General features: G+C 35.4%; 1 pseudogene; it reads left to right on the top strand.

Moving 5' to 3' along the window:
• The first annotated feature begins 591 nt into the window (after positions 1 to 591).
• LOC113110059 (uncharacterized threonine-rich GPI-anchored glycoprotein PJ4664.02-like) lies at positions 592 to 15,610 on the top strand (annotated as a pseudogene).
• The last annotated feature ends 442 nt before the right edge of the window (positions 15,611 to 16,052 follow it).

The following is a 16,052-nucleotide window of genomic DNA, read 5'->3' on the forward strand; positions in this document are numbered from 1 at the left end:
GGCTCTTATGGATACAGGTAAACAGCCAAAACAAACACGGGGAAGTTGAGGTCAGGTGCAAACCCCACCCGCTCTTTGTTCAGTTCATGAGACAGGTATACAAAGTCATTAGTATGATGCAGGTATGGGTGGAACAACTTGAACATACGCAAACCCCAATGCGGTTATTACATTCCATTGAAATAAAAGCTCTGACTGTAAAAAGTCGCTTGACCTGTTAGTCCATGAAACTGATTTGCAAGAGATAAATGAAATAGTATCCACATCAAAATAACTATGTAAATGTACATAAATGTGTTTTAATTGATGGCTAATTGCTCAAAAACATTTATTTTAATTCAACTTATTTTAAAATATCTCTAAATATCATCATGCAATTTTCTCTGCAGTTCTCTGTGGTTCCCAGTTTTAACCCAATATATTAAAAATATGAATATAAGGGTATATACTGACAAATAGGATTATTATAATAATCATTAATAATCAAAAATTATTAATTGGTCTAAAGTTAATATTTAGCTTTGCTAGAGGGGAAGTTCACTTCCTGTGCTTTGAAGGCTGGGTGTGTTTAAGTTTTGATTTAAGGAGGGTGTGCACATAACTCAGTCTTCACAGATACTTCACAAGACCTGAGAGACAAACCTAAGAGTCTTTTCTCCGTCTTAGATTTTTTGGAGTCTGAAAGGACACATTTTGGTTATTCTGTGGGAAACCAGGCTGTGGTTGTCAACAGAAAGAAGAATACAGTATATCCATGGTTTGGTGTGTCAGTACAGATCATGATGTGAAGCACAGCAGGCTGTCTATAGAAGTGTCTACAAGGTATGTGGTGTAAAATTAATTAATATTAATCGTGATTAAATAAATACATATTAAAAATTTGCAATGTGCTGAAAAATATTTTTTTATCAAGCGGATTTACATTTTATTATCTGTTGGTTTGGTGATGTTTTATGGATTGTTTCTTGTTATTTACATAAATGTAATTGATATTATTTATTGTTAATTACGTGGATAGGTAGTACAAGTTTGATTCAGTTATACATTATAACTAAATTATTATATAAATACATTATATACTGAAACATTACTTTCAGTTGTAAGTTATGTAATGAGAGACTAGTTAAACCACTGTTACCTTATCAAATAATCAAAAATACTGTCTAATTTAGAATAGCTTATTTTATATGATATTAAATATAAACTACTTTTTTGAAAGAAATTAAGACCTTTAGCTAGCACGGACGAATTAAACTGATCAAGTGACATTTATGTTACAAATATTCTATTCTGTTTCAAATAAACGCTCTTCTTTTAAACGTTAAGATTCCTAAGAAAGTATCATGGCAGTTTTCACAAAAATACTTAGCCTGAACTGTTTTTAACTGATCAGAAGAGAATTTCAAAAATATTTCCATAACTTATCAACTCTTAATTCTAGGTAGTGCAAGTTAATATAAAATTGAAAATTTGAAGACATTTAATATTTTTACTTTCTTTTAAAAAATGATTAATATCAAAATTATGAATACTTTTTTTTTAGCATTAGTTTTGAAAATTGCAGCAAAAAAGAAAAATAATGTTTCTAAATTACATTAATGTATTTGTTAGCACCATGCTCTACAGTTTGAGTTACAGGAGTGTATATTTAGCTATTCATTACTATACTCTTTTCTTCTTAATGCCTGATCTCTGACAACATTTACTTTTAGATTAGATTAAAATTGAACATTAGATCCGGTCAATTGTGTTTGATAGAAATACACACCCACCATGGATATTCCATTGAAAGCTCTCGAAAAACCAGACCAAAGGTTTATGTATTTATGAAATGTATTAAGTTAGGGATTAAGTTAGCCATATTGAAGTAACTGAATGAAATGTGAGTTGAGTTGTACCAGGAAGCGGATGTGTTGAAGCCTCATGAGTTTAATTGTGTTACCTGTACCACTCTTTTGTTTGGGAGTCACGTCATGGCCAGTGTATTGTCTACAGTAACATTTACATCACTACAGTTCAAATTCACAAAATGTAATAATTATTACTTTGAAACTTTTGAAGTCATTTTTTTTGCTTCTGTTGCTTCTGTTTTGTGTGTGTGTATGTTTTAGAGCAATGGTGACCAAACGATTAAGTAGATGGAGTTTTGGATGCTGGAGCCATCTGGATTATGTGTTTCTCCTGCTCCTGATGCTACTGTTCCTTCCAGGTGAGGTCTGATGCTCTACTTAATTTTAGGGATTGTCCTCCTGTTTGCTCACCTATTGTGCCACAATAGGACTCTACATTTGAGTTTATAGAACAAAGCTAGATGATGACGAAATATAACGCCTGTTTGCACAATTTAGTAACATTACACAATGGTTTGTGTAACTTCTAATGGCGATAAAGAGCTCCTCAGTATCCTCTATTTTGCATTTAGACATAGGCAACCCAAAATAATTATATTGAAAATATCTAATTTATCACATTTTATAGAGTTTTTGCATTGCTAATTTTGTAATCTGTTGTATGATGAGCTGCATGAACTTCACAAGTTTGTGTAGAACAAGATGATCATGTGAACCATATTGATCCAAATAACTTTTTTTTTGTTTCAATGGAAGAAATCTGACATTTTGCATAAAATGTTTTCATGTGTTCATATGATGCAATTTCACATTTTCCTTTCTCTGGAGTGTTACAAGCTCTTGGTGCATAAATAAGATCTGTAAAGTTGCAAAGACTAAATTCTCAAATCCAAAGAGATATTCTTTATCAAAGTTAAGAGTCAACCAATCCCTCCTAAAACGACTCGTTCTAACACGCCCCAACATGTCTACATCACGATATGTGAAGATTTGCATAACGCACATAAAGAAAGAAGGCGTGTCTTTTATTTTCTCTGTTGCCGCCGGCGTCATGTTGTGGAGACGCTGTGTGAAAGGAAAGCTACTTTGTTTGGCCTTCCAAAAGAGGACAGAACTAGAAATCAGTGGTTAAGTTGTATTTACAACACTGTTCTGGAACAGTTCAACCAAAATATTCAGATGTGTGCAGCGGATTTTGTGGAAGACAAGGACTGTTTCCCGTGAGAGCAGCCTACAATGTTTGTTTCTATAAAGTGAAAATCCAGGTATATAAGTACATTTTCATATGTCGAGGATTTGCCACTGGTGATTCAAATGTGAGTTTTGAGCAGTGTAGAGTAACTGTTAGAGCTTGTTGTTTGTCATTTCTCCGATCACAAATGCATACATGATTTTATGTTTATGCAGCACGATATGCAACGCAAAGCCTAAAAAGACAGTATAAGTCATTATAATCAGTAATTATGTCTCCACTGGATGAAGGAAATGCCTCGTTTGTAATGAGTTTTATTGGTTTTTATTGGTCTGGCTGTGCCGGGAGACACCATCACAGTATGTTAAGGGGTGAAACATTTCCATACTCTTGAGGTATTCAGCCACTTACAATGCACTGAATAGCTGGCCAATCAGCATAAACCTCGCTTTTCAGAACGATAAGCTTTGTAAAAATCAATGCGTTTCAGAAAGGCAGGGCACAGAGGAGAAAAATAATGTACAGTATGTGGAAAATAATGTGTTTTTTTTACCTTTAACCACATAAACACATTGCATCACACCAAATGATGTTCTTTTTAGCAACATCATATGACCCCTTTAAAGTGACATGGAAATCTTGGTGCATTATCTTAAGTACATTTTATTCCTGTCACATCGTGATGTTTTCATTTACCTAACAGCAGTATTTAGTTTCAGACTATGTGTAAGTGTCTGCATGTCTCTCCTATAGTGTAAAAAGAGACATCTCAGAAATATTGTTCAGTATTCCTGTAATAGGAGCGTAGCTGAGTCACGCAAAACATGGGCTGTGATCACTTTGAAACACAATAGCCTGACTGAACCAACCATACAAATATAGCTCAGTCAACCTGCTGGGCATGTTTTAGTCTGGAACAAAACAAAAGCCAATTTCTACTTATGCTTATGAATCAGCTCAGTGGACAAACAAAAAGAAAGAGATGGATAAAAACTAGCCCTTCATTAGAAAAACAACAACAGCATGATGATGCTTACCAGAAGAAACTGATATTTTATTCTTCTATAGACAAAATAATGAAGTTTCCAATAGCCGTGTGTGTGTATTTATTTATAAATGCAATACATTCTTGGTTAAATTAAATACATTTTCCTGCAGTAACATCGAGCACAAATGGCACAACAATTGGGATTTCAACCTTCACACCATCTACAGAACTTTCAAATTCAATAACAGCGACTGGAGGAACGGCCGCTAATATTACCATAACAGATTCATCTTCAACCAAAGGTTCCAGTAACTCATCAACAGTGCCAGTAACACCAAGCCATGATGTGCAAAATACAACTACGATGTCGGAGACCACAGTCACGTCTTCTAACATCAGCACAATGATCCCAGCAACAACATTCACTCCTGAATCACAAAGAACTTATAATCAAACTGTGGAAAGCACACCATACACATCCACTGGAAACATGACTTCTTTTGAACCAACACCAAACTTCACATCCACTGGGTACACAACTTCTTTTGAAACAACGGCAAACTTCACATCCACTGGAAACACAACTTCTTTTGTAACAACGGCAAACTTCACATCCACTGGAAACACAACTTCTCTTGTAACAACGGCAAACTTCACATCCACTGGAAACACAACTTCTTTTGTAACAACGGCAAACTTCACATTGACTGGAAACACGACTTCATTTGAAACAACTACAAACCTCACAACATTTACAGCAACAGTAAGTACAGATACACCATTATTAGCACCAAAGTACCATTTACATCCTACAGTATGTTGTCAGGCACCATATTAATAAACTCATTACTAATATCATCTTCAGCCCGGACCATCCCCCTCCGCCAATATAACTGATACAACACCAACCATTAACCAAACATCAGCAACGACAGGTAAGACATACAGTGTGAAAAAACCCCTCTGTGTACCACAGTTTACTTCTAATATCTAACATTGAGGCATTCTTGTCTACATACAGCACCCACACCTTGTAACTTTAATCAAAGCTGTGTAAAAGGTAAGTATTACAACTGCAGCAAACATAATGGGCTGTTTTTCTATTAAATGTTAGGAATACAATGCATAACTGAATATTTTGGTCTTTATTAGCATTTTACTGGATGACCGTTAATGTAACAAGAACACTTGAAAATGAAATACAGATCCGGACATGGGTAAGTACAGGAATGATCCTCACTTAGAAGAAGTGATATTGAGAAGCTTTATTTGATTTGATTTGATTTTAACTGTTAATAATATAGAAAACATTAGAATGTAAATTATGGAATAATTATGTATAAACATTTTTAATTGGATTTCATGTACGCTGTGTTCCAAATCATAATGCAACTGACATATAAACAGGATTTCGGTACAATAAAGAGTCAGATTTTTGTGTGGGTTGTTTTTCACATTATTTAAGCTAACTGGTATCAATCTCAGATTGGTTTGGTCAGTAGTTTGCCAGATCTTCTTAGGTAAATGGGAACCCTACTTAAAGAGGTTGTTCCACATTATTTAGCAAGTCACAGTTCTCATGAAACATGGTGAGGAAGAAAGATCTTTCTGAAGAAGAAAAGTATGAAACCATGCAATGTCTTGCAAAATGCATCAAAACAAACAATATTTAGCAAAAAGCAAATAGAGATTATTGAACTGTCAAAATATTTGTGAATAACTTAGAGCACAGAAGATGGAAGGTCAGAAGGTCAGATGAATATTAAGGAACGTTTCTGTCAAAAAAAAATGAACTGTATTGTAATGCCAGCTGTAGAAAACTGTAAAGCTCTTTCTTCCTCACCATATTTCATGAGAACTCTGACTTGCTTAATAATGTGGAAAAAAACCTCTTTAAGCAGGTTTCCATTTCCCTAAGAAGACTGAGATTGATAGTTACCTGAAAGGATGTGAAAAACCACACAAACAAAAATCTGACTCTTAATTGTACCGAAATCCTATTGATATGTCCCTTGCATAATAATTTGGAACATGGTGTAATATGACAATATTTTGTTACTTTTTATATATTTTTAAATATATTTTTGTTAATATTATTTATATTTTAATATATAAAAATACTTGTACATAATATATAAAATAACAACATTTTGTACCATAATATTGTTAATATTGCAACTAACAGTACATGGAACAATTACAGTTTTCTGTCATTTTTTGAAAAGCAGTAATTAAACTCAATCATCTGAAATGTATTTTTCAGCTTGAGCAGCTTTACAAAAGCAAACTAAATGCATGTGCAGTTATGGCAGTGGCGGCATTTGACAGCAAATTATTAACAGATGTGCCTACAAGCATAAGGTACCCCCAGTATACTGTTTTGACCTTTTCTCATGAATGAATGCATACTAATGTTCTCACTTAAGGCTCTTTAGACATGTCAGTACTTTCAAACTGAATAATAATTATGTGTTATGTAATTTGTCTACTTTCCTCAACTTTAAAAAGCTGTATTTTATCATCATGCATTAATAACTATCGCCTGTCGTTATTTAATCAGAGATGTTTAAGGCACTTTCAGTTTCCAGTTATTTCCCTGACCTCAAACTTACTGTGCTTTGAAAAGCTAATAAATGAATCTGGTCTTCTTTCTGTTCTGCAGTACACAGACACCCATGTTTGAAGTAAGTGCAGATTCAGTTGTCATTGCAAGCTGCATATTTTGGCATTTTATTAGAGTTTGTCTGAGAAGCATACACAAACTTTGCTTTTATTTTTTATTATTAGGGCATGGAGGTCACGTGCGATCCAAAGAATAGTACAAAGTCAGTATCAAATTCTGCTCTTATCCATTTGAAACATACTCAAATAATAAATAAAATCATTGCACTTCTATAAGCTTCTCTTACATCATCCTGCTGTTTTTCTGACAGGGATGCACTGTGCAATATTCTTCTGCAGCTGAGTGCACCTGCCAATGTTTGCTGCATTAGTGACGCTGTTGTGAAGATGAGCTCAGAAAATGTCACTGTCAGTTTGGTGGGAACAATAGAAAGAGTGGGTTAGTAAAATTCCCCTAATCCATGACTTAATAATAGTAATTTTATAGTATTTATAGTATTTCAGTATCACATAACATTTCTAAAAGAAGTCAGATTGGATATGTTTTTGCACAGGTGTGTGTGCAAACAATTCACCAATTTTATCCGGACAATATGACAAATGCAGTCAGACAGCAATCAATATTGATGTATGTGCAGCAGGACCACAGAACATCTCATGGTAAGTTTAGACACAGACTGGAAAAGAATATGGTGTAGCATGCTTACATTAATCCTGATTAAGTAAGATACAATCTAAAAATCTTTTTATTAAACAATCATTTTTTCATTCTTGGTCTTCTGTCTCATTTTCTTGTCATTCTTTTTCATAGTGGGAACAATACAAATGTGATTATTCCACTGGCTACTGGTCTTCAGGACATCTGTCCTACTAGTCCACGTAAGGCTTCTTTTATCCTCTTTATTAATGAACCTGTGTGCTTTAAATGAATGATATTTCATTGTTTAGAAATGCTACATACGATAAAGACCTTGTCAGTTGTAAAAATGTTAATGTAAACTTTTACATTTACAATCCGTGTGCCTTGAGGTTTTAACTTATCTTTTCATTTTTCCTAAAGCACCGCAAACATGTAATTGTTCCTCACGCTGCAATAACTCAGGTAAACAAGTTAATCATGTAAGAGTCTGTGAATGCACAAAAACCCTGCTGCAAATATAAATGCATTTGAAGAGTAATTCAGATGAAAGGTTATATGTACACATCCTCCTCTGTTTTAGATTTCTACTATTACCATTTTAATGTACGGTGGAACCAATACTTGGAATCCAACTTGGCGCCCCAGTTTGTGAGTATCATGTGTAGAATTAAAGTCAGAACGCTGGATGTTCATTCATAATCTACATACTGATTTGTGATAGTGCTATTGATCCTTGTTTTGATGTTTTTTGTTATTCATATTTTTCTACAGTTTTTGGACTTGGCATGCAGCAACATGCCGTGAGTTGAGACCATTTTTATTGCATCTTTTTGTTTTCAAAAAGACAAAGCAAATAAATCTACCAGCTGAACTACAGAATATCTACTAAAATATGATAAAGACTTTAGTAATTCATTTTAACAGTCCTCTTCTACTTCTGCATTTTAGATCTGCAAGTAACAGTTCGCAGACTCGCATGTGTCACTTTCTGGTAAGATGTCTTGATGTCAGCCCTGAAAGTCTTTTGGTTGTAAAATGGTGCTGATTTCTGATTTCTAATTCTGACTCTTACAGGACGTAGGTGTGTTTGATTGCATAAAAAGGTATGTTGATTCTCACTGCAGCATGAGTTTATGGAAAAATGTGTTCTTAAGTTAATGGGTGGTTGATGTACTGCTCCTTCCTTTCCGGGCTCTAGCAATCAGGGCAATACCGAGGCCCCTGCAATCAAGTGTAGTGTTATAGTGAAACTAGACACAGCTATGGACCCGTGTGACGTTCTCTCAATTGTAGAGGATATCTCTGAACTTCAGAAAAACTTCACCTTAGATGGAGTTGTGAGCAGAGTAGGTAAGTGTCTGTCTTCTGTAAACATAGCTACGTCAGATTCATTTCTAAATGTATATCTGATTATAATTGTGATTATTTTCAGCGGTCTGCTCTTATTCTTCGGATCCTTTAAGCCAGAATTTCATGTGGAACCCGTCTTTAAGTACAAATTTCAGTTCTGAAAGCTGCATGGAGACAGATTTGTGGACAGATTACTGGTTAGTAAAGTTCATTGTCTCCTTTGCATATAGTGTGTCATTTATGTCAGTATGTCAGTATTTATAAGCAATATTCCTCTGCCACAAACACATACAGTATACAATACATGTACTATAATATATGCATGAAGGTGTACAGTATATATGTGACCCTGGACCACAAAACAAAAAAAAGTCGCTGGGGTATATTTGTAGCAATAGCCAAAAAAACATTGCATTGGTCCTTAAAACGTCACCACACACACACATTTTATATGTGTCATTGTATAGACATAAGTGTTTTCATACTGTAAAAACTTTATAATGGTTTTTATGTTGAACAAACCATATTTTATATCCCCTTACCCTAACCCTACCCCTCACACATTTAATTTTGTATGACTTACAAGCTTGTTTCCTCAAGGGGACCAAAAAAATGTCCCCTCAAGGTCAAAATAAACTGGTATTGCTATCCTTGTGGTCACCATAATGTAGGGAATACCAGGACACACACACACACACACGTGCATATCTGTTTTCTTAACAACACTTTTATTTCATATGTTTACAGCTTAACAGGCGTTAATGAAGGCAGGTCAAGTATTGTCATTCCCCTGAATGGCAGCTGTAATTCATCTGCACCCACTTTTACAAACAGTACCACAACTCCTCCTTTCACAAGTACCCCCCTCTCGAACACAACCATCCTCAATGCTACAACAGAGTCTGTGAATGTAACAACTTCTCCTGCTAATGTAACAGCCTCAGGTAATTACATACAGTACATACACTTCATACACTTTTGGGCACAAATTCTCACTATTAACTACAAATTGTACTTGAATAAACGTGTAAGGTTATAAGGAAGTTGTGAGGTTTAGGTATAGGATTAATGGATATAAAATGCAGTCATGCAGAATAAGACATTAATAAGTGCCTTGTAAGATCTAATAAGTAGCCATTATGCTAGTAATATGCAGGCTAATAAACAAATTGTTAACAGTAAGATTTGGTCAAGATTAATAAAGTGGTACCATATTTTAATTATTATTTTTTTGATGTTTAAGAAATTAAAGCCCATTAATTTCAAGTTTTTTTCATATTGTGACTTTAGTTTTTACAGTACAATTTGTTTTAAATAAGCTTAAAAGCAATGCAATAAAAAGCAAGATGATAAACATATGTACAATTGTTTTTTTCAGGCATTATCATTTTATTATATTTATGCAAATATCATTTTCGATTTCATTCATGGCAAAATTTGACCCAGACATGTTTCTGACAGGTTTAATGAGATTCGCTCACCTTGTTACCGTCATAAGTTCAATGTAATTATTAATGCTGATTGTAGAAAAAGGGGCATTCAAGAACAAACCTGGGATCCATCAATTGACTAAACGACTGAATATTTACCTTTTCCTCTTTGTATATGTCCCACGTCAGGGACATTAGATGCTGAAGGATTGTTGAAGTTAAGTGCAAATGCCTCGTCTTTAAACGGCTCTCAGGTGGACCAGATTTTATCACAGCTAGAGTCGCTCCTCTCTGGGCCCAACATCAGCCTGGCAGTGGCAAACACTTCTGTCGGTATCGTCAACAACCTCCTCGATGTTCCTGTAGCTGTAATAACTCCTTTCTCAAAGAGGTGAGACACATTCATCTGTGGCCAGGTTTATTACTGTTTTGGCCCATGCGTTTATTATGACATAATAGTAAAGAATCAATCTTTAACTGTACATAAGATTCAATAATACATATTTTCTGATACACTATATACAGTCAAGCTGTTTGTCTCTGGTTACTAGGGCCATTGGGGTTGTGGACACAGTGGGTCTTAAACTGGTTGTGTCAGGAACGAGTCAGTCAATAGTTTCACAGTCACTGGCTCTGGCAGTGAAGAAAGTCGATGGGACCAACTTTCAGGAGACGTCCTTCTCCCTAACCGAAGCATCTAGCGTGCAGGTAACATCTCCATCAATAATTCTTATTCATCTTACAGACTACAGATAATGGAAATGCTGCTGTTTGCTAGCTAATGTAGAATAAGAGAATACAAATAGAGATACAAATGTTTATTCATGTGTATAATTGGACCATTACTGGATGAAATGAAATGATTCTTTATAATAATAATAATTTTGAGCATCTCAGAGTAGCTGATTTGGTTCTGCTGTGTTTGGAATCACAGATTCGAAGTAACCCCAGCATGGAGACTGAAGACGTCATGGTTCAGGTTCGAGCCACTCCTCTGGGTTCAGTCATCCTCCCAGCGTCCCTCACACAGAACCTCACGGCAGATCAGCAGCGGCTCGCATCCAGAGTCCAGTTCAACTTCTTTCCAGAAGAACACCTTCTTTCAGGTCTGAGACAGAGCAATGCTTCTGACTCGAATTAGTTAGTTAGCTTTGTGTTAAGACGACTGCTGCGTATTAGAAACGGCTGAATGGTGTAATGTGAACTGATGTGATCTATGACTTAGTCTAGACATTATCTAGTTGGCACATCTCAAAACAATTTACAAGTATGCTTGTATTGGTGTAGTTATTGTGTCAAAAGCTTTAGTCTAATACATGTGACTTTTGTTTGTAGGACAAAGCACTGGGTGAACGTAAAATAAACAGCGGGATTGTGAGTAGCAGTGTGGCTAACCTGAGCATCTCTGGTCTACAGAACAAAGTGCTGATAACCCTGCGAAACACAGGGCCCATTCCGGTCAATATGAATACTACATCACAACAAACACAATAACAGATTTGTACTTCATTACAATACTGCTTACTGTATCTAACTCTCTTTTTATTCCTCCACAGGCTAACTATGTAGCTTCCTGTGTATTCTGGGACTTTGGATTAAATGGTATGTTGTCTTTTAATGTTCCTTTCTTTAGTGAATAGATTATTTTTTTCGGTTGAGTCATGTGTTTGAACCGTTGGTCACAGGTGGCTCGGGCGGCTGGAGTAAATCAGGGTGTGAGGTGCTGAATACTTCAGCTGAAGAAACTCAATGCGCCTGCAGTCACCTTACCAGCTTCGGTATTCTGCTAGTGAGTTACATCATAAAGAAAAGAGCTGACCTGAAATATCCTAGTCTAATATTAGATTAAGATTCTCTGGGATGTTATTTATAATTGTGTTTCGCCCGACAGGACATTTCAAAGACTCCCATCAGTGGACTGCAGGCTGACATCCTGACATACATCACATACATCGGCTGTGGCATCTCAGCCATTTTCCTCTCTTTCACCCTTCTCACATATTTGGCTTTTGGGTATGGACCCCTCTGACCAGTGAAGACCCGCCATTTACCTTTGATTTAATTTAATCTGTCTATCTATATAATACATTTTTTTGTCCCATGACAGTAAACTGCGCAAAGACATCCCGTCTAAGATCCTGATTCAGCTGTGTTTGGCCTTGCTTCTGCTAAACCTGGTCTTCCTGTTGGACGCCTGGCTGGCTCTGTACCCAAATGCCGTGGGCCTTTGCATCTCCACTGCTTTTTTCCTGCATTATTTCCTCCTGGCATCCTTTACTTGGATGGCACTGGAAGCTGTCCACATGTATCTGGCCCTCGTCAAGGTGTTCAACACCTACATCACCCGCTTTATGGTCAAGATAGGACTTGCTGGATGGGGTACGTGACTGATTTGTTACTTCGGTTTTACTTGCACTTGAGTTTTTGAAGGCTGCTTTGTTCAAATAGTTTAGTCTGTCTGAGAGGAGATGAGCTCATAATGTTTTGTTTCTTTAAAGGCATTCCTCTCGTGGTAGTCATAATTGTCATAGCCATTAACAAAGACCACTATGGCCTTGTGACATACGGGAGGTTTGCAAGCGGAGCGACTGATGATTTGTGAGTAATAATCCCAATTTTTCTCAGCACTATATTGATATGAAATATATTTATTCTATACAGATTATAGATTAAAGGTTCCATTACTTTAAATGTCAAATGAAACCCTGCTGAATTTGTTTTATCATTTCTTTCATGCTTTTATCTTACAATTGATCCTAAAATTTGATTTCTCCCGACAGCTGCTGGATAAAAAACGACATTGTCTTCTATGTTGCTGTGGTGGCGTACTTCTGTCTCGTCTTCCTGCTGAACTTTACCATGTTTATCGTGGTACTGATCCAGCTGTGTCGCATTAAGCGGCAGAACCCTCACAATGTGCAGAATCGCAGCGGCTGGCAGGAGATGCGCAGTGTGGCTGGACTCACCGTGCTCCTGGGCCTCACCTGGGGCTTCGCGTTCTTCGCCTGGGGTCCTGTTAACCTGGCCTTCATGTACCTGTTTGCTATTTTTAACACTTTACAAGGTAGGTCCCAATTTGCACAAGTGCGCTACCATTCTTGAACGGCTAAATTTACCCTATTTGCTATCTTAAAAACGTCTCTGGTATTAATGTGAACTACTTATCATTGCAAGAAAAGTAAAAAGTGTGGTTTCTTTGGAAAATCTGAAAGGGGAAAGAAAAAAGATTTTAATTTTGTTATTTAGAAATGTCAAAGATAACACGTAAATCACTGTGGGACAAAACATTTTTTGAAACTACAACACAAATATATCTTAATTGCATTGGAAATGTCTGTCTTTAGGTTTAAAGGTCTAACATTAAAAGTGGACATACAAAAGAAGCACTTAATATAAATTCAGTATTTACCAGATAATATTTCAATTTAATGTAACAAATTATTAATTCATTTAATTCATTTGAATTAATTAATTTAATTTATTTAACATTCATTATTATATATTTATTTTTTATTATAAATTGTTATTTGTATTTGACTTTGGTACAGTAAAAACATAAAAGGCAGTTATTTAATTCCATATTATATCACACTTCTCATATAGTATAAAAGTAGTCTTTACATATACAAATAAATGGCTTACTTACAATTTCTTAAAAATGTTAAAATCTATTTTAAAATGTAGTTTATTCCTGTTATGGCAAAGCTGCATTTTCCAGTCCTCAGTATCACATGATCTTTCAGAAATTATTCTAATATGCAGTAGATCATTTCTTATTGTTGCTCAAGTAACTTTTACAGTAATGTACAGTGTCTAATATTAATGCATCATGTAAAAGCTCATTTTACTGTCACTTTTGATCAATCGAATGTGTCTTTGCTAAACAAAACTGAACTAAAGTATTACATAAAAAAAGGTTAATGACCCCAAACAAACAAATAAATAAATAATCTTGATCTGTGAACAGTAATCATTTTCAGTACTGTTAATTTGTCAGGATCATTGTGTTTATTAGTTTCATGTTACGCAAGCCACTGTGTCAGAGTTCCTTTGTGGAATCCATAATATTATCAGATAAAACATTTCAGGGTTTATTTTTAGCGTTCTGATGGAATGCTGACGCTAATGCACCTGTTCCCTCGCAGGATTCTTCATCTTTGTGTTCCATTGTGCCATGAAAGAAAACGTCAGACGACAATGGAGGACATACCTGTGTTGTGGCAGCCTGAGGCTGGCAGAAAACTCCGGTAAAAGGCCTTTAGATGTTTATGCAAATGACTGACTTGCTTTTATGTGGCATATTTATCTAATAATTGGCCTTCTCTCTTTTATGTAACAGAATGGAGTCGCACAGCAACGCAAAAGATAAATAAAGCCAACAAAAAAAGAGGCTTTTCATTCCGCTCTGCGAATTCTAACAACTCTAGCTCGTCTTTCCTGAATCATGACACCTTGGTATCTGATACGCCAGTAGACGTCAGTGAGTATGACCTGCTAGACAGGCTGTGTGTTATCATCTTTCCAGATGTTTATTACCTGTAATTTCTAGTTGAAACAGCAGGTGATGCTAACTGATCTTTGAAATAGACAGAACAGAACCTATTTTTAAGGGAATAGTTTACCCCAAAATGAAAAATTGCTTTACATGAATTTTACATCAAGCATTATGTCACTTAATCACCAATGGATCCTCTGAAGTGAATGGGTGCCGTCGGAATAGAGTCCAAACAGCTGATAAAAGCATCACAATAACCCACAAGAAATTTAGCAAATTTTCATTTTTGGGAGAACTATTCCTTTAAATGTTTAAAGTAAATGAAAACATCTTTTATGCGTGTAAACATATAGTTCAATATTAAATCTGAATGTTACGCTAGTTGAATAATCAGATTAGATCTATTGTGCAAAATTTGAGCTGTTTGTCTGTGATTGCAGGCAACCCGATAGACGACAGGACAATAACTGCAGCTGAAGAGCCTAGCTCAGGTTCTGACGTAGTACTGAATGAGCTCAATGACCAGTACCGAGGTCAGAGGTCATACTGAATGAACTGATCACAGCCGGTATGAGTGTGTGTTCATGTATGTAAGTATGTGTGTGGTCTGGTCTAATGGAACACGCTATTTCACTGCTATTTTAAACTTACATAAAGTATTGCGTGTTGTATATACAACCGAAATCTTACTTCAAATGAAGCACTTTAATTAATGCAATTAAATAATGAAGCTACTGCAGTCGTGTAAAACCTTTTAAGCCCAACAACAGAAATATCTGATGGTATAGGTTGCATATTTTTTTTCTGTGAGTAGTTGGATAATTGTACAGTTGGAACATTGGATAGCTGTTTATGAAATGAAATGATGTGCTTAAAATATGGTTTCGATGATTTGATTATTTAATATATATATCTATGAGTCTGGGACACTCAGAATAATTTATGTTGTCGCATGTATTTTATTTTTGTATTTTTATAGCTTTTCAAAATAATAAAATGTACAACATAAGAGTATAACAAAATAAATACAAGTTGAGTGTCTAGCTGGTAGTTTTCTTCACAAACCCACTTTACACATACACACACACACACACACACACACAAATACAAATGCATTCAATCTGATGGTGAATGGTATTATGTTACTAGTATTATGTTAAGGTTCTTAAGTATTTGTTGTGTGTTGCTTTTATGGCATACAAAAGCACAATCTCTAATCCGATTGGCTGGATGCTACACAGTTTTTCCATGAATCAGAGTGCACAGGTTTTTAAAGTCTACCAGGAAATAAAAGTTGTGTTTACAAGGAGCAAGGCTTCTACTGAATCAAAACGTTCAAGAGTATTGTTTGAGGCAGTTAATAGCAAGTATATCCCATTTTATTGTCTTTTGGAAACATGAAATCTGTCTATTCAGTTTTTTCTTTAACTATAATGTTGCATTTTTTTTTGACTAGTGTTATGCTTTCACAGATTTCAGATCTAC

The sequence above is a fragment of the Carassius auratus genome, chromosome 10 (assembly GCF_003368295.1).
Source record: "Carassius auratus strain Wakin chromosome 10, ASM336829v1, whole genome shotgun sequence".
Lineage (NCBI taxonomy): Eukaryota > Metazoa > Chordata > Actinopteri > Cypriniformes > Cyprinidae > Carassius > Carassius auratus.